The sequence below is a fragment of the Perca fluviatilis genome, chromosome 19 (genome assembly GCF_010015445.1).
Source record: "Perca fluviatilis chromosome 19, GENO_Pfluv_1.0, whole genome shotgun sequence".
In the NCBI taxonomy this organism is placed as follows: domain Eukaryota; kingdom Metazoa; phylum Chordata; class Actinopteri; order Perciformes; family Percidae; genus Perca; species Perca fluviatilis.
Genome location: NC_053130.1, coordinates 26,045,138 through 26,069,790, shown reverse-complemented (window position 1 = coordinate 26,069,790; position 24,653 = coordinate 26,045,138). Strand labels below are relative to the sequence as shown.

The 24,653-nt window shown below is 42.0% G+C and overlaps 1 long non-coding RNA gene across 1 annotated transcript in view; it reads right to left on the bottom strand.

Moving 5' to 3' along the window:
• Positions 1 to 334: 334 nt before the first annotated feature.
• LOC120547661 overlaps positions 335 to 24,653 on the bottom strand; it is a 45,537-nt gene continuing 21,218 nt past the window's right edge. The window contains exons 2-3 of the long non-coding RNA XR_005637095.1: positions 2,150 to 2,187; positions 335 to 464 (exon numbers count right to left, since the gene is read on the bottom strand). This is a non-coding gene — a long non-coding RNA (uncharacterized LOC120547661). The remainder of the gene's footprint in view (positions 465 to 2,149; positions 2,188 to 24,653) is intronic.

Sequence of the window (24,653 nt, the reverse complement as noted above, 5' to 3'; positions counted from 1 at the left end):
GAAACCACGAAAAAAATGCTTTCAGAAGTAAAAAGGAGCGCGCAGAAAGTTGGGTGGCCCCAATGTGTGTGCGTGTGTGTGTGTGTGTGTTTGTGTAAGAGCAGGGGATCTACAGTAAGCTCCGTGCACACAGACCATCATTAGTGATGAATGGGCCTACCTGGTGATAGGGTCCTTCATGGACACACACACACACACACATACACACATCGTCTTGCAAATGGATTACACTGCACCGGCAATAGTCATCCTCTGTTTCATCTCTTTTATCCCCCCCCCTCCCCCGCACACACACACACACACACACACAAACACACTGAGTGTAATCCACTGTGTGTTTATTTTATCCATAGCCCCCAGGATTACAGCAGCTAAGCAAGGAATGCTGGGAACAGCAGGTGAAGCGCAGTGATCTGGTCTTCTCTCTGTGACGTGTAGCTCAGGAACAGAGGAGCTGAGGTGGTCTGTCGAGAGAGAGAGAGAGAGAGAGAGAGAGAGAGAGAGAGAGAGAGAGGAGGAGAGAGAGAAAAAAAAAAAAAAAAAAAAAAAAAAAAAAAAAAAAAAAAAAAAAAAAAAAAGAAAAAGAGAAAGAGAGAGAGAAAAAAAAAGGAGCAATAGAAAAGGAAAAAATGTGATGGAAGGTCATTATAAATATGTGATGTGAATATGTAACTATAATAACAAATACCTATAATTTCTTGTCCACAGTCTACAGAGCATTTTATCATCTTTTAACTCATTGTTTTGGTTTTACTTTATGTTTTGGTTCACTCTCACTGCTCTCATCCAACTCACGCAGCAAAAAGGCCCTGTTAAACCCACTGTACAGCACCAAACGGCAGGCACACAAAGTTAGCAACTAGCTGTCTTTAGTGGAGCATTTTACAGCTAAAAAGGAATAGAGCTTAAAAGAGAGTTGACTTAAATTCATCAGGTGCACACAGACACGGCTCCAAATGACTGCTTATGTTTCTCCCATGGATGTATTAAGAGAACTGGATACAGCGTTCGGCAGGAAGCCTCGGTCATTCCAATGAGAATGCTCAAAAGCGCATAAAGCAATCACGGAGCTCGGATCTTCCGCGTTGACTGGCCCATGACATCACGATGGACATGCGCACTAGCGACAGTTTGTTTGTGTTGTCGTAGCAACCGGTAGCAACATGCTTGTTCATGAGCTTCTCTCTCGTGTCTCTTACAAGCGGCAAACTCATGAAGTCGCCGTTTCATTGTCTAAAATATTCACTAGCATTGTGTTTTCGTTGTTCCTGATTGTTTACATGCTTATCTCAATAAACGATGGATGTATTTAGACAACCAAGGAGATGTAATCATTATGTTGTGCTACTAGCTAGCTTCTCTTAATACATCCATGCTAGCTACCGCTGATGTTAGCTACTAGCCGATAGCCCCGGCATTTGGGAAACGCTAATGACGTTACATCCACGTTACAGGCTTTACAGCATACATACATCCATACATCCCTCGGATGTATCATAAGATAATACCATGGATGTATTAATAGGTGAATTACAACCATTAGCTATATCCATTATTACAGCTACAGGACCACGGGAGAACCGTCATATGAGCTCGCGTCCATTATGCAAATTCATCATGCCTAGTTTAATAACTCTGGGTTTGGCTACTAGTGAATGTTAAAAATGTTACAAACGTGACATTTTAAACAAGGACCCTTTAAGTGTTCTGGCTGGTAAGTTCATGTACCCCCCAAAAAAATGATCCGCTGAAATATACAAGTTTCTGTCGCCATGCAAAGTCTATGTGAAAAGTCTTTCTGGGCCAGAGGGGTGCAAGTCCACTGTTATCCGCTAAGCCCATGGTTGCTTTGAGACATGGCGCTGTTCCTGGTGGCTTGGTTTCTCCGTGTCTGCTGGATGTCTTTCCAGGTAGTTCCACTGCCCCCATTTGGCCAATAAGTCAATGAATGCTGCTTTAACTTTTGCTAAAAAACATTGGTCTATTTTGTTATTTTTTTGTGCAAAGCAGTACTCATTCAGTTACAAAATGTAATTGAAGCGAAAGAGATAAAAAGACAATAAAGGATAATTTTCTTATACTACAATTTGGGTATTTTTGTCAACGTCTTAGTCATTATTTATATCTGCTATGATAAGATTGTACTCACCAAAGTAATTGCTGAGGTCTGGGAAAACAGCAACATTACTACAACAAAGTCGGAAAAGTCTGTGTTATTGACATTTGGAGCACCCACAATGGCAAGTAGAGTTGGTTAACAATGAACCAGGAAGTCGGTCCACAAACTGTGATTAATGTTTACAGCGGAAAGGTTTGGGTAATCATTTTACCATTTAACTTTGTTTTCGCTACCTAAAATATCTAGCTGCTCATAGTAGCATGCCTCATAGGACTTATTTTTAGCATTGTTGCATTCCCAAATCTTAGCACAAAACCTATAGTGTTATTATCACCAATAGAAATGCTGGCCGGAACTACAAAAAGTAAGACTCACGCTATAATAAATCAGGACTATATTTTAGAGCTGGAGAGCACAACAGAGATGCACCAAAGAGAATCATGTAAAGAGATAAACGTCTTATAGCGGAGGGCAGCAGCAGTTAACCTCTCCATCACTTGCTCTACAACTGAGGAAACCGCTGTCCAAACAAGATATGATGCCTCTCCGACACTCTGACTCATCTTCCTCGCTTTTATCACCGACACTATTTTCCCACAGCCACATCCAAAGCCATTACTGAGCAGCTTCCAGGTGAAAGGTCATGGTGGCAGCCTCTGTGTCGAAAGTTTTATTAGGAAGAGTTTCCATGAGCAACAATATCCTGATTATGTAATGCCTGAATATGGAATGAGATTATGCCATAATGTATGCACGCTTATGTAGCATACAGGCATTCAGGCTGTTCTCATGAACCATTCGTACATGTAGCTACGAAAAGTAATGCACTCTAATTCGCATGAATTCCAAGTATTTATTACTGAGCCCCACATATGACTGTTAGTGGCCGTGGTACTTATGACAGGTGTGTCTAGTATAAGACTGTCAAAATCTGCGTAGGGAGGAAGTTGGGGTGTTGCATGTGTCCCAAAACACACTAAGGGCCCTATCTTGCACCTGGCGCAGCGCAGCGCAAAGCCTGACGCAAGTGTCTTTGCTAGTTTAAGACCGACGCAGTTGTCAATTTCCCGTCCACGCCCGCGTCGAAAATAGCAAATGCACCTGCGCCCATCATTCTAAATTTAATTGCCACATCACAGTCACTTATTTGTGGCTAAACGTAACTGTCTCAACCGCTGTCACAACCATCACGGTATCGCGGAAAAAAGTACAGGGCAAAACACAAGACTTTTACCCAGGACACGTTTTACTTTATGGGGACTAGTGTTTTAACCCAAACAACTAACTTTTTTGTAATCTGAACTAGTCGTTTTGGTGCCTAACCTTAACTTCCACATCACTGTTTCACAGACACCTTTTTGTGGCTAAACTTAACTGTCACGACTGCTGTCACAACCATCCGAACCATCACTTCACAGTCACATGACTGCTCGCCGTAATTTCGTGAGATATACAAATTGTTGTGTCAGTAGGGTTGGGTAGCGTTTGGATTTTTACGATTCTGATGCCGAACCGGTACTTTTAAAATGATTCCAATTCCTAAACCGATTCTTGAAAAACTGAAAAATGACATAAAAGAAAGGCTTTTTATGGAGTTTTTTAAAATTGAAAATTATTTAAATGTAACAATATATTAACATTTTAAAGTACTTAAACCTAAGTCATAATTTAACAAACAACAGTTACACTATATTAACAAGTAACAACAAAATAAATGTTGTTGAGTTGGTATGCCAACCAGCTTCAAACTTTAGCAGTTCTTTTGCAGAAAAATGACCATATTTGCCTTCTCTGGCAAGATACTACACCTCTCCTGACTTATGGCCTGTCCTACACAGGAGAAAACTCTCTCAGACGGTGTCCAAGAGGCCTGTACACACCCAGGTAGGAGTAAGAAAGGGCAGACAATTGTCCAGAGCGACGGAGGGAAAATATTTCAGTCGGAACCGAAATGAAGAACCGAAATTTGCGTTCTAATCCGGTCCGGATACTACCATTTGCGTAGAACCGGGTTTCGGTACCCAACCCTATGTGTCAGTGTATGTGGGTTTGGATGACACCATAGATAAATGGACCCTGCATTTGTCTGAATAGTGCTTTATTCAGGCTTACCACATGTCTATGAATTTTGAAAGGCCAACGTATTGTCATTTGATGTCTGTTTTGTATTCCTTTCAACATAAGTGTGTCTCTCTTTACAAAACCACCATTGGTTGATTGTCAAAATCATGCAAAGAAAGAGTAATTATAATTGTATTTGCTCCCTTCAAATAAAAAGCTCTCGGCCTTCTCTAAGAGCCCCCCCCGACCCCCACCCCCAAATCCCATGTGCATCCAAGGTTAAAGCATCTGGAAAGATTTAGCTCATATAAATGTTTTATGTTGGTCAATTGTCAGTCTAATGCTTATTTTGTGATTTCATCTTGCATGCTAGCTTGTAACATCTGTTAAAATTTTTGTTTTGATCTCCCCCCATAAGATGTGATTCTACTCCAGCCAAACAATGGAAATGTTCCTAAATGACCTGTAGACTCAGGTTTAATTACAAGAGACGGAATAACAGAATATATATATAGACAGCAAGATGAGTAGACAAGGATGTGGTGAGGCAGCAGAGAGCTGCAGGCATGATTTGGAAAAAAGAAAGAAAAAAAATGGAGGGGACGGATGGGAACAGAAAGCAGGAAGGCGGCCCTCATCAGTCAGTTATATAAGCTGGCTAAATGAGTCAGTGCCGAAATCAGACCTATCAGACCAGTGAAACAGACAGACTTGGCCAAGGAACTGGAACACTGTGAGGAATAACACACCAAAGATAAGGTGGTGTTTTATGGCCTCTTTGCTGCTGAGTCATGTTGTGTCTTACAGTAATACTGTTTTAATAAACTGGGAGATTAAAGTCTGGAGCAGAGCTGGGTGCAACAGTTGCTGCATTGATTTCGGTTTCCTAGCAACTCTTTAATAGGTCAGTTATATCACATGCAGTCTGTGGCAGAGAAGCTGCCAATCACACATTCGTAAATACTTCCTGATCATTGAGTTAGCTTTCCGTTGTTTTGTCCACTTGCCAACAAACCCATTACTGGTCTATCTTACCTTACGCAGGTAAGTGCAGTAATACAAACATTGTAAAAATACCTGATGAGCTCTGGATTTTATAAATATGTTTTAGAGGAGATCAAGGTGTAGGATTTCATTTCCCTAAAACCCAACTTTAGGCGTGTGTGTTTAGGCGCATGCGTGTGTGTGTGTGTGTGTGTGTGTGTGTGTGTGTGTGTGTGTGTGTGTGTGTGTGTGTGTGTGTTGTGAAGCCACAGAGGAGCCAGGCTGTAATGTTCCAGCTCAGTTTGTTTGCACAGCCACCCAGAGACGGAGCAGGTCCACAGATCCAATCAGAGAGGATGTGGTTTCACTTCTAATTTTACACAAACAGCTTCGGCTACGCTGTGGGTGCCTGTAGAGCCGGGGATGAATGGATGTACAGATGGATGGGTAGCAGGAGATATGAGTAAGTGTGTGTGAGTGTGTGTGTGTGTATGCCTTTCATTGTCCGCCTGCATTCATGTCGGCATATGAGGCATGCAGGAAAAAGGAATTGTGTTTTTGCAAAAGCATGTAGAAAGTGCACATGTGTGCATGTTCTTATACGTGTATTTGTGTATACGTGCTACACATGCACACACAATATTGTTGTGTGTGTGTGTGTGTGTGTGTGTGTGTGCAGAATTCCTGACCCAGTGCACTCACAGCAGCGCAGTAATGAGCGTATTAGTCTGGGGATGTATTTAAAGCAGGTCACAGCAGTCTGGATTATTAACAGCAGACTGTAGAACAGGGCCATGTGATATATGTGGTGTAGTGGCAGTAATTGTAACTGCAGTAATAATAGTTCAGACAGTGTTAGTGCTAGTTGTTAATGCTGTGGTTGCGTAGTTTTGTAAATAGGGTTGATGTGTTGCATGATTTTAATAATGGTAACCATTTAGCTGTGGATACACACATTTCTCCTAAATATTAGGTTGTGTCGAGATGATAAACATAGAATTTTTTTCAAAACTCGCGAAAACTCTCACGAGACTCGCTGCCCAACAACCTATTCTTACCTTAAAGTGCTCACATTATGCTTTTTGGCTTTCCCCCTTTCCTTTATTGTGTTATATATTTTTTGTGTGCACGTTATAGGTTTACAAAGTGAAAAAGCCCAAAGTACACTCCAAAGGGACTTCACCAACAGCTCCAAACAGCTCTATTGTAGTCCAGCCTTTACTTCAGAGACAAACGTGCGTCACTTTGTAACACATGTTATAATGCTCGCCTAGCTGCTAGCGTGGCACACCCTCATACTCTGCTTCTGACTGGCTAGCAGTACAGAGGAGACGTTTGTGGACAAAGGACGGGGAGGGGAGAGTCAGCTCAGTGTCAAACACAATGTGCATGTAAACTCCTAGAGATGAACTCCACAGGTTCTCTGTGGGGAGAAATGTCCATTTTTCTTCCTTTTGTTTGTGCCTGTGGACATGCTGTGAAAAGCACGTGTATCATAAGCTTCAATATCTCTAATACATATATCAATACCAATCTGAAATAGGGTGGACTCAGGAAATGTCTTGTAACCACAGGCAAGCTCAGTTATACTTGAATCTTGTACTTATACTTACTGCGCATGGGCGACTCCCAACAAAGATGGAACAGAAGGGAGATGCCTCACTCTGTAGCTAAAACAGAGGGCTCAACACACAGGGTGAAAAGAGGAGCTGCAGCAATGGGCAGTACAACAAATATATGGTGTTTTTTGAAAATTAAACCACATAAACCTATTCTGGTACACCCTCTAAATACAATTATGAACGTGAAAATGAGCATAATATGAGCACTTTAACCATTCGAGGTAAATGTCTAAACTCAACTATTAAACTTTAACTTTTCGCAAGATGTTTGCAAATCTTGGGTTACAGTCTATAAATGACCCCATTCTTAATCCTGACATACAAAACTCTGATCGGTGTAAACAGCCTTCACGCTAGACCTTCCCTATTCCGATTGCCGAGAAAATTGGAGATTTTGGTAGTCTGTGACAATAAATCTCTTATTTGTAGTTCCTAAATATTGAGATCTACATAATGAAAAGCTGCTGGGGAACAGACTTCACAATGTCAATAAAACCGTAATTATTATTAATTTCCTACCAGATATCTGTGAATTTACTGGTGAATTTGTCTTGCCTAGTTCTGAGTACTTCTAGTTCTGAGTACTTACATATTACAGTAGTTACTCTTTAAAAAGTAAAGTAAAATGGTGCATCAAACTGAGTCATTAATAGAGTATGTGTCCTTACTTCATGATTACATTACCACTAATTACCATTTTTTATGTGGTTTGTCTCTTGAAATGTATATTAATCCCAACATGTTCCATATTAAGTATCAGCCTATAAATCATTACATATCACGGAATGTGAAAAAAAACAAACACAGCTATCACACTATTTGCAGTGTCTGAATCTTCTACACAGGAGTTTTGGTTCCACGGTTTAAAGGGCCTCTCTGAGCTAGACTTCAGTGATGGCAGTAATTGGGTAAAAAGGTGGGTAAACACACAGGTCAAAAGTTAAAGGCAAATATTGACCCACTGACTCGAGACCGGGAGGCTCAAGAAAACAGCTCCACAAAATGAGCAAGGTGAGCAAGGAGACTGCGAGACATTACCCGTGGAAAGTTTTTACTGCTGGTTCACAGAACAGCCTTCTTGGACCATTTTCACAGGCAAAGAAAGTCACACCACAGGTCCAACTCGCTTCATTTCTACGAGGGCTTTAAGCTTTCCAGCAATAAGACAACAATTTCAAGTTCAAGTTCCTTTTCATTCCCAGAGTCGGGCAGGAGGAATTTGTTTCAGCTAGGATGAAAATTGCTCTGACATTTACAGCACCAAGCAGTGCCATGCTGAACATAAAAAAACAGCAGATCCTGCAGACAGAACTAACATGTTCACAAAAGAAGAATGTGGTTGCTTTGTGTTAAACGTTATGCTGCTTGCTCGTATAGCTGCTTCCTGCGACTTTCATAGGGTTACTTTTGTTTCATTGCAGTCTTTTAGTGATCCAACAAACTCAACAATTACTTTCCAAACTTTCTTCTGGGTCTTTCACCCTGTTGGCCAAGCATCCCAGTTCCTTCTTAAGTTACAGTTGCCAATCGCTGACATCAGCACAGAAAAATTAGACCCTTGAAAAGCCGCCAATCTCCGAGATTGGACAAAGAACCTTATTGCCTTTCATAGTAAATTACCTATATCAGTGTATGCCTATCTTAGCTATATCTTCAACTGCTTGCTTCTGCTTCCAGTAGGCATTCATTATGAAAACTCTTGAGTTTCAGCCAAGCAGCTATCATGATAAAGACTCCTGGGTGGAAATCTAGAGCAGAGGCCATTTTGGTTCTTCAATGACACGTAATGGAGGCCACTGAGTGGTCCCTGGACAGGAAACCAGGGGCCGTTGGGGGTCGTTGACAGGCGTCACTGACCCCTTTCTCCACTCATCTGGGGAGAAACCAGAGCCCTCCAGCTGACAACACAACATCTCCTCACATTCAGGCCCGGCCAAAGATTTGGTGCTAATAGCTGAGGAATGATGATTGTCCCTGCGGTCAGGTTTCACAGAGGAGACGTTTGTGGACAAAGGACGGGGAGGGGAGAGTCAGCTCAGTGTCAAACACAATGTGCATGTAAACTCCTAGAGATGAACTCCACAGGTTCTCTGTGGGGAGAAATGTCCATTTTTCTTCCTTTTGTTTGTGCCTGTGGACATGCTGTGAAAAGCACGTGTATCATAAGCTTCAATATCTCTAATACATATATCAATACCAATCTGAAATAGGTTGGACTCAGGAAATGTCTTGTAACCACAGGCAAGCTCAGTTATACTTGAATCTTGTAAGTTATGAATCCAGACGACACAACCGTCGATCACCGCAAGACCCACATACACAAATGCCCCTCTCAGATAATGACATGTGCAGTGAATCAAGAGATCGAGTGACATTCGGTCACACAGATTCAGTGTGTGTGACTCTTCAAACGCTCCCTCAAACCCACCACAGAGGGAGAGGGAGAGGGAGAGGGAGAGGCCTCCACTGAAACAAAGAGTCAAACTCTGTCTCAGAACCGAACAAACAAGAAGATTTGCTTAAGACAAGTGAGACCAAACGGGATTAGTGTCGATTGCATGACAAAACTCTGCTTTTACTTTTCATACCACAGTATGTCTGAAGTCTGAAGATCTGGATGTAGGTCGACAGCACCCATCTCTCGCTGTCTCTGTTTAAAAAGCATCTAGACCTCTCGTCCTTCCTCCAAGTCCAACCACAGATGTCCTACAATTTCTGCCAAGTCTTCCCTTGGCTCCCATCCATCCATCGAGCAAGCAAGCACAAAACTCACCTTCTCATCCCACCCCACCATCCATCCCTCCTCCTCCTTCTTCTTCTTTCTCCATCTGTTTTGTAAACCTTGTAAATGCAACCACAGGGATTTTTTTTTTGTTTTTACAAGAAATGAAAGTTTGACACGGGCCTCAAAGGTACAGCGGGCTGCGTGACCCCGGGTCCCTTGAAAGCTATTCAAATCCCACAAGAGCAAATTAAAAATGCATCGTCATTAATCTGAAATGACATCTTTTTTTTTTTTTTTTCTCAAAGTTACAGGCTTTCTATCCCATCCGTACATCTCCCTGGCAAAGCACTGTTACCACTAATCCTGCTGTCTGACTCAGGCCCAGGACCCTCTTCACATGGATGGCCAAGAGGGATAAACCCCATCTGGGCACAGGCAACCAAAAACCACACTACTTTACAGTATGAAGGACGTGTGAAACCCAGCAAATATCTGGGTTTGGAGTAATGAGAGGGGATCTGATGTAAAGCATGGAAACATGAATGCTGTTCCTTTGTTTTGTTCTCTTGCCCACTCCTTTCCCTCAGATACATGTATCAGCGAATCACTGTTTGTGTTGCTGGTACATTCAAGGAGCTGATAGTTGTATCAAACTAAATTTTTATTGGCACAGGTCAAAAGCAAATACCAGTGTTCCAGTAGTCAAGCACTACACACACACACACACACACACACACACACACACACACACACACACACACACACACACACACACACACACACACACACACACAGCTTTCTCTGTTTAAATACGACAGTGTGCCTGGGGTGCAAAAATTAAACTTGTTTAATCAACAAAGCTCATAAGTCACATAAAATTGTCCACAGATCCTAATCCAAGACGTGAATATGCAAGCATGGGAGTTTAGCGTGCCTATATTCCTGAAGTATAGAGTCAAGCATGTTTAAGTTTCAACATTTCACTGGCAACACACTTCAAGTCGGAATTAAACCTGATCTCTTGTTTTAACTCGTGTTTGGGTCAACGTGAAATATCAACTTTGCAAAATGTGGTTATTAGCGATGAGAATAACAACTCTGTAAACATACATGTCTCTACAGTTGTTTCCCGTCTTTGGAATGAGACGGGGAGTTATGGGACGTTTGGTTTCAACAAACCTTTAGTCACGCAGAAACTGAGCAAAAGCCAAGCCAGAACTGACTTTCCTGAAAGTAACAAGTGAACAATTACATCAATTTATCATTATCCTTTCAAAACAAGCAGCTCACACCCTATGATGCTTAGTAGTGATACCATTCACTAAAGGGGCAAGTCAAATCCATTAGGTTGTAGGACAACAGATAAAAGGTCAAATGTCTCCAGGCTTTTGTCCCGCAGGATGAATCTGTGATGATTAACTAGCTGGAGAGTCTCATCTTGCTCTGCTAAAGTAAAGACACAGTCTTAGTATTAACCAGCATTAGACCACCCATTGAACAGAAACACACACATACAAATAAGGCCAGATTTCAACCCCAGTGATAGGAGATAAATGGGGAGCTTAAACATGACACTCACTGTATCAACAGGCCTGGAAGGGTCACTGAGGGAGAGGGCCTGTCCTGACAACAGAAGACATCCTGCCCAGACAATGATGTGAATGTGAAAGGCATTCTGGGAAAAACAGCTGACTTATGAAGGGCTAAACCCCCCAACAGACACTGACATGATAGTTAATAACTTAAAGACAAAATGGAGTGATGCCTGCGAGCTATATCAGGCAGACAACTCACATTGCACTGCTACTCTGACTCTACTCTTGCAACATGGTATATCCAGTGTATTATTTGCGATACGTTGGCGTTGACTACAACTGTATATTGGCTAATTTGACATGAAATGAAATACTGTTTGAGACTAAGTGGACCATTTTGGATTTTTAATTGAAAAAAAAACAATTGGCCTCATACATGTGCTGCACATCAGCAAGCTCATACATCAGTCTAAGCCTAATATGCAATGAAATGTTCGATGTGCTTTCCTCTAATACTGAAATGGAGAATGGTACTCAAGGACTTTATTTTCCTCTTCACACTTCATCCAACATACCATTTATTGTGGCATTTCTGAAGTGCCATTATTAGGTGCAATTAGGGAGTGAATTGCAGTCTTCCAACACACATGCTTACTTCAATAACACTGTAAGTGTACATACACTCCCGTACACACACACAGCAGCCGGTGCGTAGGCCTCCCATCTGTACATCTCAGACACTGATAGACCCCCATTACTTTAATATGAAAATCACAACCACATGAAATTTCTCCCATGGTTCAAACATACAGCGGCTGGCAACCGCCCCGTATGGCAGCCTGTTGCTCCAGTTTTTTTTTCCCTTTCCCTCTCTCATCTGTAGATCAGGCACTCAAAGGTTTGCCAACCATAACACAGTTGGCACAGAATTTGCCCTCCCTTCTCTGCGGTGCATGCAAACGTTGTTTCACGTCTTTCTTCTCTTTTTCCTCATCATCTGTTTATTTTGGTTTTCCTTTTCTTTTCCGAATGGAAATTTTGAGGTCGATTGGTGTTGCCTGTTCCGGGCGAACAGTTCCAAGCACAAAGGGTATGATGAGGGATGGGCGGAGGGTTGAAGAGAGACAGCAAGAAGTCGCGGGGGAAATTTAGATTTTTAACCGGCAATGAAGGAGCTTTGAAACGGCTCCCATGTGTTCTTTATTTCAGCTGGGGTTTGATGGCAAATGGAGCAAGGCGAGAGCTGGCTAGACCCTCTACCCAACACACAAGTACTGTACACACACACACACACACATAAATACGAACATACTCTGCCCACTATCCCCATCCTCCAACCACATCCACTGACTACAAACCGATACAGAACAGAGGACTGTACTTTCCCAGACCCTGCTTCCAGTTTGCCTTATTACATTACCTAGATTTGGTTTATGACAATACAACAAGACACTCAGGCTTAAAGGAATGTAGGACTGTCTTACAATGCCATGAATATACACGTATTGTAGATTACAGTCATCTAGGGGAGGCAATTGAGAACACTTTCTCTTTTCCAGGAGCAATCTGCTTCACATTCAATCAGTTTCAGGCCTGAGCTGCCAGTAGACTGTTAGCCACAGAGCAGGGCTTCCTGCCTTGCTTAAGGGCAAGCAATGCAACTGTTAGGTGGAAGAGAGCATTACTCATTCACTTCTTCATCTTCCTGGCTGGTCAAAAGATTGAAAGGAACACCCGTCCAGCCACAAACCCAATGTGTCATACTTACAAAATGAATTTCTTGGCCACAGCCATGAAAGGAAAATTCTGGTTCATTACAACATGGATCCTTCTTCTGTCTGTTAAGAGATGATGGTTGTTTACAGCTGAAATCATTTTTCCATTTGCCTTCATTTTCTCTTCCAGTTAAGTTTGGCTAATCTGTCTGATCATCTGTTTATATTTCTTGCTATGTCTGACTTCTTTTTAACTCCTAGCAAGCCACTTACTGTGTTGGCCTGCCGTTTGGTGCTGAGCAGGTAATGCAATGGGTTTGCCAAAGATTTTTTCAATGACAATAGCTGTCTTCGTCATCTAGAAACAGGTCGATGAGAGCTGTGAGACTGAAGTAATTTGATTTATTTAGCACGTTTAAAAAAAAAAAAAAAAAAACTTGCAAAAACATTCACATGCAAAGGACATGCAAAGGAAACCCAGAAACCTGTCAAGGGGTTTGGCATGTTGGGTTCCCTACAATAATTCAATAATACACGAAGAGAAAAATTTAAAAACAGAGAGTCCATGAAAAAGGGACAGAAGAAAGGAACAATCAAATGAGGAGACAGAATAAAGTGTGAGAAAAGGAAAGGAAAGTAATATAAATAAGCAAGAATCAAACAAGAATCATGTTAGGATATAAGGTATATACACAGATTTTTTAAATGATTAACAACACAGTTTCTGTAGGCTGGGAGGGAAAGAATTCCATATCTTATAACCTCTGTAATTGATGCTAAATTGGGATGAGATGGTTCGCGTTTGGGGGGCGGGCAACTAAAAGCATTACCATTACCGTTTTTGTAATTGATTTGATTGATTGGTGCGGCGTTAAAAATAAGACCCTTGTTGGAATAAATCACAATTATCCTTTAACAAATGTATTGGTCATAGTTACCAGTATTTCACTTAACTAAACATTTGATCCCATTTGTGACATAACCTTTGTACATAAGCAATAATGTTGGGTCTGAATGCAAATAATTATCATACAGTCGTTTTTTAACACTCACTGCTTGTTAAACTCTAATCTGTCAGAGCAAATGCTCTGTTTCTTACTGCTAGGAGGTAAGGCAGTCATGGAAACATGAAGCCTTTTACAGATAAACACATGAGGTGAAGCCCTCCTCTGTTTGTTCTGCTGTAAACATGAAAGCACTTTCATGCTGGTGGAATGCAGCGGCCTTGTGTTTCTGACTGCATGTGTGTGCCTTCATGTATGAATGTGTATAGAGCTCTACATCTGTTGCTGCACTGTTGCTCAACCCTGAGGTGTCAGCGATATGAATGCGTTCGGTGAACAAGTTGAGCTTGCCCACTGCCATTTGAAGCAAAAATGTTGTTGCTGTAACAGACGGGACATATAGCTATTCTAATCTTGGCTGCCGATGGGAGATGTAGCTCCAAAGTTTAGCTGCAGGCAAGCTCTCAAACCCACGAGATGAAGAAACAAGGTGACCGTGGTTAACATCAGCCAGCCAAAGTTTTGCTTGTCATTTAAAATAAATGGATTTCTTGAGGTTTCTTTAGTTTATTGCGGTGAACACATATCTTGCATTCAGGGCATATGATTGTAAAAAGAGTATACATAGAAAAAAGGGTCATAAATATATGTGTACTAGTCTGGGAAAGTAGTTAAAGGCGCATATATCAACATCAGTATACTTTCTATTCTATTCAATTAAAGATACTGATGAGTATCGTTGGCAGCCTCCATCTCACACTGCTAATATTGGAAATATTATCCTTTGTTATTGCTAATAAAGGATAAGGCTTGTATTATAGTAGTATATTTTATCTTACAGTAATGTTTAGCAACAAATGTACTGAATGTATAAAAACCAACTACTGCCTGATATATCTGCTACCAGGATTTTGATTGTAGGTGGGCCTCCAGAAAACTGGATGGGCCAATTAAAATAAGCGAAAAAAAACGGGTTCCCCCTTGGATGGTTAAGGTAACCCCTGTTTTCCACCACAGTGTTCCAGAGTCGCCGCAACCACCGTGAGCAATCGCTGCCATTCAAGTCAATGCTTGACATTGGAATGATTAAGGTTAGATGGTTGAGGTTATGCATTGACCGCGATTGGTTAAGGTCAGATGGTGTGGAAGAAAAAGTTCTTTCAGGTCCAATTCTGTGTCTTAGTTTTATTCACTGCGGAGTGGTGACAGAACTTCAAACCTTAGCTAATGAAAGCACCCCATGCAAATCCACTGAGATAGACTTGTGAGTTGAATGTCTTCTCAGCTTTTTTTTTTTATTCTGTTGTTTCCTGTAAACTTGTATAAAACCCTGGCCAGCAACCCATTCTGGTCAGAGAGAATTCTATAGCTTCTTCTGAACTTCTGTCTCCACAGTGAATAAATCTCATCTGAACCAGACATAGAATTGGACTTGAAATAACTTTTTTTCTTCCACAATGGTTAAGGTTAGGCATTGACCTCGAATGGTTAAGGTTAGATGGTTGAGGTTAGGCATTGACTTAGGATGGTTCACGATAGGATAGGTCATCAGGCAGTGAGTCTCACAAGAGTTTTTTGCAAATCTAAGGTTACTATCTAGACACAACACCAGTTAAACTGCTCTTAAAAATAATGGGCCACCTTAACTATTGTAAACTCTGTTGGATAGCTGGCGTAAAACAATGAGCAACCTGTGGCCTTCCAGTCTAGACACACTGTACCAGGTTCCCGATCGTGACATGCTAGCTCTTAATCTTATGGAAAATGTTGATGATCTGTGCTAAATAACTTGACCTCTAGCCTTTTCACACATAGACATGCAAACAAACCAATATGCACCCTGCAGATTGGCCATTTAGTTTTCTTTTAGACACAGGAAAAGGTTTGGTATAACAGATTAATAGGATATACATCGATCAGGACGTTACATCTCTCACCAGGTTCTCACACACACACACATACAACCAGTTAGAGCCAGATCCTCGCTTGGGGAGAGCTAACGGCAGACCAGATGTGGCTGTAATGCTATTTTAATGTTGGACTTATATATAGAAACTTCTATAGGAACAACCTGCTTCACCCAGAGCACCTTCAACACCTCATCATCAGCACTAGAGCTGCCGCAGCGAAACAGTCAAATCCCCTGTCTGAAGATGAATTTGAGTTCAGACAGCAAGTGTAGGCGGTCAAAGACTTGAGTGCAGTGCAGTGGTTTGATAGCATCACTGCCAACATTTGGATGTTTTATCTCTCTTACATTTTGGCAGTTTTGCTATTTGGTGACTATGTTTATAACATTGCTATGGAAATGTTGGACATAACAATTATGACCACAACAGGAGTCATGATGAGGGAATTTCCACTGAAGGAGAGTATAAGTGTTTGTGCGCGTGTGTGTGCGTGTGCGTAGGCGTGTGCGTGCGCGTTGCGCGGAAAGCGACATGTGAGCAGAAATGGGAGAGGTATCTGTGTGATGATAATGGTGGTTTGGACTGAATCATCATGCAGGTTGATACGGCCAAGTCTCTTCATCCATGAAAGCTCTTACTCCTACTACCTCCTCCTCTCACTCTTCCTCACTTTTCCCTTCTCTCTTCATAGCTTTATCTTATGGGAGGTAGTCCCGTTCTTCGTTTTATGACCTACCAGATACTTTGTGTTCATAAGAGCGAACGCGAAGCTTTCATGGAAATAAATTAAACGCTTTCAATGACAATTAAGATTGACTAACTGATCAGACCTGGTGTAAACTGCAGTCCTTACACAGTTGCTAAGGGATGAAAACAGCATGAATGGTGGAAGACCTTTGCTGCTGCTTTATCAGACAGTAAACAATTCTGATCAAACAGTGTTGTCAGGAGCGACGGAGTGTGTTTGTGCATATGTGTCACCTGAAGAATCTTGGGCTAGCCAACCCGAGCACCCGCTTTAATGAGCTAGATATACTGTAAGTTTAATTGTTGCTGTTTTACATCAATCAGCCCTAAAGAGCAGCAAATTCAGAATTCAGAAGAATGAGTATCAGCTGTCCTCATATCATTGTATTGGCTTTCGCAACATACTAAAGTTGACTTCAAGGTAAAATTATCAAAAGTAGAAAACTGATGACCAGTAAGTTATGGGGGTTAATGCTATTTAAAGGTACACCGTGTAGGAATTTCTCACATCTAGCATGAAATTAGATTTTGCATTCAAACGAATAGTGCTCTCTACGCGCTTCCCCTCAAATGCGTGTTGTAAGCCACGGTGGCCTTTATGTGTCACATTGCCTTTTTAATTCCCTTTTTCGCTTGCTTTGGCGCGGATTCCTTCTCCTGTGGCTCGGCATAAGTATGATCCTCCATTATGAACTAAAGTGCAGTGCAGGCTTTCAACTTTGCCGGGCCAGTGACATGCGCCTCTCACTGATCTCCTCCTCCGTTTCAGCTGGTGTCAGTCACGTGACGCTGGCTCTGAACGAAAACACGTTGTGGATTAGCTAGACAGGTAGGCTAGTGCTTTATGTCCCTCTCAGCCATTATAGTTTTTCAAAATGGCGAAACGACATGGAAGCCTCCTAGGACTTGCCCATCCAATGTAAATACAGATAAGGAATTCTTCGCTCGTCAGATCATTGGCAGAGGTCATTTTACACCAATGAGGACACATTTATGAATGAACATATTCATTTTAGCTAATAAAATACTTAAAAAACTACACAGTGTACCTTTAATGAAAACAAATTCATTTTAGGGTGGTATTGTGATATTACAAAGTGTGTTTCCATTCATCTGTTTGTATGTGCAATTTCAATTTGCACATAGAAAGACAAAGTGGATACGCCAGAAATTGTAAAGATAAAAAGTTGAAATATCGTGAGAATCGTTGCAAAAAGTTAGTGTATCAATTAAAACAAAATGCGACAAAGTGCAACGGAAACAGAGTTAGTGAGCAAATCCCGGTTGGTTTTCCATCACTGGAGATTAGACATGAGCTCTTTTAATTATAGCACCACCAATTTAATAATCCAATGCACCCAACTCCTAATGAGATATATATATATATATATATATATATATATATATATATATATATATATATATATATATATATATATATATATATATATATATATATATATATATATACATATATATAGTATTAGCTTATGGTGGCTCATGTTAGCAAACTCTGCGTAGATATTGCTGTATAATGGACATTACTCAGTTATTTCACTGATTTCATAATGCTTTCTCCTTGTGCTACTGTTACACTACATTGTAGCCTTTACCATTATCCCAGAGTGGTCACTGGTGAGCACAGTGGCTGGTAAATCCATCAGGGGAGATACATTATAAAAGCAGGCGTGCACCATGTGAGACATTTTTTAAAATCTGAAACACCTTTCAGGAATGTGTGTAGCCCCAATGGAAAATAAAGCCCAAACCATGACAGTGTTGATTTACTTTAACCATAATGAGGTTTCATAATATCAGAGATAAAGGCTGTAGATTTTGCAAGATGCCAAAACTCATGACAAGTTAATAACCATTGGCTGCATCTTTGGGCAGCAAGGGATAGCTGTTTTAACTGGAATAACAGATATTTATTCTTTTTCCATCATTTTGTTGGAATTGTATTATATAATGGTTTGATAAATTGCGCAGTTGTCCTTAACCAATTTTTGTCTGTACATGAGTTTCTCATGTACTACGCCAGGACTCTGTGTATCCTACTGTGAAAAGCTATTTGCCAATAAGTCATCATCGATGTAACAACATGAAAATCTAATATTTATAGTACTCTGTGATGTAAAGTGGCTCTTATTCTGTTTCTGATCTAATGAGTCGGAGCTGCAGACAGTTTCTGCCAAACATTTCTGAGCACAAGTTCCAAAACAAATGCTTGCAGACGTTGGGGTGAGTCTGTTGGTCTTGTGAAATCAAACCCATTAACCTCCTCTTAATCCTGCTCCTCCGGCAAACAACAAAAAACACAAAAAAAAAAAAAAAAAAAAAAAAAAAAAAAAAAAAAAAAAAAAAAAAAAAAAAAAAAAAAAAAAAAAAAACCACACTCCGCCCCTTTCCCCTCCTCCTTTTTCCCACCTCCCTTTTTTTTTTCCCCCCTTAACAAAGGTTTTTGACTACAAAGTCAAACTAAGATGTTGATGTCATCTGTCTAAGTCAAACAGTCGCATGTGAATATTAACAATCAAGTATAAAAGGTGCCGATAACCAACTTCCATGGTGCCATAACCCATGGCACCATAAAAGCGCACCTCTCCTTTTTGAATGATGGGAAAAAAAGATATGCTCAATAGCTTCAGTGTCAGTATAGTCATGCTGAGATATATAGATTAGTATATATTTTCTTACACAAAAAGTGAAGAGAATTCCAATTTTTGTTTGACTTTAAATTTCACAAAAATAATTCATTTTTTATTTATTATAGTTTATTATGTACACCTAGCTAAAACTAATACAGTCTTATACAGCAGTCCTGCAGAAGCTCCTATACGTTCACGAAGGTTCTAATTGCTCCATTGCTGCTGGAAATTCCGCCTGATTTCACTCTTTTTGGCCAGATGTCCGTTACCTTCCGCCTTCTTTGTGTTGGAATTTTAAACTCCGGTGGATTTCTGAGGACTATGGTTAACTGCTCCTCAGATCTCTGCAGGGTAGATCCAGACAGCTAGCTAGACTATCTGTCCAATCTGAGTTTTCTGTTGCACGACTAAAACAACTTTTGAACGCACACATGTTCCACCAAAACAAGTTCCTTCCCGAGGCTATTTTGCAGCGGCGCCGTGGCTCTGTCCGGCGCTTGACGCCGCCCATGATGATTGTGATTGGTTCAAAGAAATGCCAATAAACCAGAGCAGGTTTTTTTCTCCCATCCCAGAATGCTGTGAGGACTAGCCAGACCCTCCCGCGCGGTACTGTGGAGGAAGGTCTGGCAAAGCAAGAACTGCATGCTAAAACTGTAAACAAACTAATTAAAACTAATAATGCGCACAGAAAAACCTAACCCTCATAAACACACAAATAGAAACAGCAGCCAAGCAGGTGCGCGCACGCACACACACACACACACACACACTTCAGCCTTTTTCCCTTATTTTTCTACCTGATTAAACACTAAATTAGAAGTCCTTCATGTTTACTGCCTTGGAACTCTGCATTGGCACACAACCTGCTCATGCTGGGAAAAATCTTCTTGTATGGGACTTACACAATTTCAATGTAAAAATCCAATGGAACAATATTGATATTTTAAAAGCATGTGTTTCCACCCGCTTCATACACACACACACACACTCTCTCTGGGACAAGGAGCTCATTGAGGGAAGAAAATGGCGAAGCCCTGTTGATTGCTGGAGCAGCCTTTTCCTCCCATTCCCTTGGGTCACCTGCTGCTTCGCCCCACCACTGCCACCATCAGCTCCTCCCTCTCTTCCTCCCTAACTCTGCCATTTCTCTTTTTTTTTTCTTTCTTTACATTGTTTGCACACAGCGGGCCAAGAATGTGTTAATCCACTGAGCACGCCAGCAGATTAATTGAGGGCGTTTTCCTTTGATCAGGACAACGGTATCTGACGCTTGAAATATTTAAACCCAATCAGCGGTGATCAATTAGCAGAACAATAGCTCCAGGGTCGGAGTTGAGGAGCAGCAAGTGCCCCCTCGTCTTTTTCTCCTTTCTTTTCTTGTGTGTTTTTTCTCTGTCTGCTGATGATGACCCCCGGCCAGCAATCAGGGCAGCGCAGGAAGGATTAGACGGACATTAACTATGATTAATGGGAAAAATAACAAGGCAGCCAAACAAAGGCTCCACTTCCATGGCATCTTGGAGCCGCTTTGAAGAGGGCTTTTCTTTCTTGACGCGCGCAAACACACACATGTACACTCATGTGTGCAAATATGCACAGATGTACACACGGCTATCCGCACACATGCAAACACAGTCCCCCACACAAAACACGCACTTTCCCATCTGTAGGCCGCCTTTCACCCTGACTGAGGACCTATAAATCAAAGGCTGAAGAAAGAGAAGGAGCCCTGGACTTGTGTTTGTGATATAAAGGAACCGAGCATGTGTGCATGCATGTGTGTGTGTGTGTGTGTGTGTGTGTGTGTGTGTGTGTGTGTGTGTGTGTGTGTGTGTGTGTGTGTGTGTGTGTGTGTGTGTGTGTGTGTGTTTGTGAGAGATTTAAGGGGAACTGTAGAGCCATAAACCCCCCGGGCTGAAAGAGAACAAAGGGCAGACATTCATTAATCTCTCTGTGCAGGCCTCCATTCTCTCCACTCCAGAGTACAGTCAGCCAAACACTCTGCTGCACTATGTCTTATATGTGACAACCTGTGTGTGTGTGTGTGTGTGTGTGTGTGTGTGTGTGTGTGTGTGTGTGTGTGTGTGTGTGTGTGTGTGTGTGTGTGTGTGTGTGTGTGTTTGTGTGCGTACGTGCGAGCGCGTGTGCGTGTGTGTGTGTGTGTGTGTGTGTGTGTGTGTGATCTCAAATCAGCCACATATGGAAACACTGCGTTTTTGAAAAATCCATCTCTACTGTTTATGTATTTCTTCCACTGATGTGGACACAAATAAATAAATAAATGATTTGCGTGTGTGTGTCCTGGTTGGTGTGTGCGGAGCTTGAGAGGGAGCTGGTGCTGCAGTCAGGCCAGGGAGGCAGCATGTTCCCATGCTATGGAGTGTCAGGCAGCTTGGCCCGCAGCCAAGCCAAACCTGTGGCGGCTGGAAGGAGAGCACCGAGATCCAGTTACCATTTCCTCAATCACCAAGCAAGAGAGAAAGAGAGCTGATGAGCAGTCTTTCCTGTCTACACGGAGATGATAAAATGGTAGATTTGGGAGAGCAAAGGCTTGGCTGTGGGCAAACGCCCCGCGCCAGCTAAAGATGAAAGCTGCATGTCAAATTTCACTCTGAAAGTTAACTTGCCAATTCTCTTATTTGTTCTTCTTCTTCTTCTTGTCCTTCCCGTCATGCCCATCAACCTCCGCCCCCGTGGAAAAGGAGGGAGAAGTAAAAGAAGACAGGGGGGCGAGTGTGTGTACCCCATATGGAAGCCATTCCCCCCCCCCCCATCCCTGCTCTATTCGCTGCTGGGAATGTTTTGGCGTGCTCGGGAGATGAGCGCTGTGATGTCACACGCCTGGCACAGTACCGCTGTGTCAGTGAAGAGGAGGAGAAAGAGAGGAGCAGGGGTCGGCGATGGCGGTCGGCGGGAGGAGATGGGGTAGGGGAGTGAATTGCTGAGCCGGCAGTTTTTTTTTCTCGCCACACTGTAAATTAGCGTGCTGGTTCGTTGATGGAAAACATTCGGGGGTCAACACCGAGGGGCCTCCTGAGACCCCAGAAATGTGAGAGAGCCGTGTTCTGTCAGGGATGGGGGGGCGGTTCAGGTTTTGGTGTCTTTTCAATTAAGAATGCCGAGAGCAAAACGTCTCTCCCTCAGAACGAGTCCCAGCAGAGCAACGAGAGCATGAGAGAGAGCAGATGAGTCCTGATGTGAAACAGCAGAGGCTGCTTCTAATAAGGTCTTTACGTATACTCCCTCCTTTACGGAAAAATCGGAGGCGGTACAAACAGCCCAACCTCGCACTCCGCTGGAGATGATTAGGTAAAAATAGAAGTGCAATTTCCACTGGTGAATATTCCAGGACTGTGTAGCTTTCCTCACTGACCGTCTCTTGAACTGCTGCAATCTTCAGTCCCACTCTCAGGGCTTTATTCTGCTGTAAACCAGATACCTATTGATTATTTGTTGGACTATTAAAACAAATATGCTATGTCTATTATGTTAAAGGAATACGCCACCGTTTGTTAAAATAGGGCTTATCACGGTCTACCCTGGCTGTAGATAGGTGGGCCAGCGCATTTTTTTGTCTCAGTGCAAGTAATTAGGTTGTTTTTTTTGTCTTTTGTTGGCTCACTTTTACTCACAACATGCTAACCGGCAACATAGGATTCCATTCACTACGCTAAGCTAACTAGCCGGTGTTGCACCAGACTAAAACAATGCATGCACAAAAAATGCGTTGGCCCACCTATCTACAGCTAGGAGAGACCGTGATAAGCCCTATATCAACAAACGGTGGCGTATCCCTTTAACACACCAACTCTGAATAAACTGTCCATCATGAATAGTTTTGGACCACTTTCCATTGCTTGTGTGTGTGTGTGTGTGTGTGTGTGTGTGTGTGTATGTGTCTATATGTGTTGGTGTGTATGTGTGTGAGTGCGTTTGTGTGTGTCTACTATACTGCTAGCTGCAGTATTAAAATGAAGTTGCGTCTTCCTTTTACCCACTTCCTAAAACGGGCCAGACAGATCAAGGTCTTTACAACACATGGCGGAGTTAGCTCATGGAAAAACTACCGCTTTTGTCCACAGGGGCCGCCAAAATGAAAAACACAACACAAAATAAAAGTTCCCCCTAGTTGCTTTAAAGGACAAATCCGGCGCCAAATGAACCTAGGGGTTAATAACACGGGTTAACATGTGTGTCCGACTTTGACCGTTCTCTGGGATCTGTTTTCATGCTAATCGAATGTGACCAGTTTTATCGCAAACCGCCAATTAGCTTATAGCGCTAGTCGTCGGGGCAGATGGTAAAGTAAAAAGAAATCGCTATTTCTATTCCACTAACTAAGGCTCAAAATAGCACCACACTTCAACGGTAGCATAATGAGGGTCCCTACATGTAAACCGAAGCATTGAGAACTTTGTAAGTGCACAGACAGTTTATTAAAAAGATAGATTAGAAAGACAGTAGCGTTCACGTATACAGGCGGGCGCCAGTCAAGCGACGAACGACGCGCAACGTGAGCTGAACTGTCACTTGAAATCTCCCACGGTCCGTGGTTTCCCAATGGGTCGGTAGGAATTATGTTTGTGAAATGTAACTACATGGAAATGCATGAATTAAAATACATGCACGGCGTTCGTCGTTCGACTGGTCGGCACATCTCACATCTTCATCACGTCTTCATCAGCAGAAAGAAGTTTACTTAGCGCAGTTGTTTGTTGTAGTATATTGTCACTCATCTCATTTTTGACACCGCAACAACTGACTGAGCTGGTCAGAAGAGAAGAGAAGAGAAGAGAAGAGAAGAGAAGAGAAGAGAAGAGAAGAGAAGAGAAGAACAGCGCCGGCCATAAAAAAAAAGGTAGGCCTCTCATCTTTACCTTCGGTTTGGCAGCTTAGTGTTTAGCTTTTCTAGTTTTTAAGGCAAAACCAAGCTCTGGAATCCCTAGACATTATGAGACTAGTGAGTTTCCCCAGGGTTGTGGTTATGCCGTCACAATACACAAAACTTCCATAGGTCACGTGATGATTTCTGAAATGAGACAACTATTTGCTGATGAAGACCATGAGATGAAAGCACCGGGAAAAGCTGGGCTTTGACCAAAGATTTGTTTCTGCTGTTTCCAAGCTCAAGAAGGAACGTTTGTGTTCAACTGTCAATCTCATCTGTCAATAATCTTTTTTTCACAATACATTTTCCCCTAAATATCCAATCAAAATGGTTTGAACATATATCTGGTATTTAATAAAGGGCATGTTGAGCTGAGACATGTCTGAATAACATCACACACAGCACATACATAGACACACACTCCTCCACCTCTCCCCCTCTTCCTATACAGATGTGGAGAGACCTGATCTTCTGCGCTCAGGTTATACATTTGGACAGAAAGGGGAGGCGAGGGGTGTAAAAAAAGAAAAGAAAAAGACCAGTCTTTTCGAGACTCAACTGTATTGACTGTGGCACACATGGTGATTGTCGGGGTCGAGAGGTATTCTGTCACATCCACCTAAATTTAAGCCATTCCCAGAGGCCAGGCCAAACAAAGCCTCAGGAAAAGGCCCCTGCTCTGGTACAGTGGG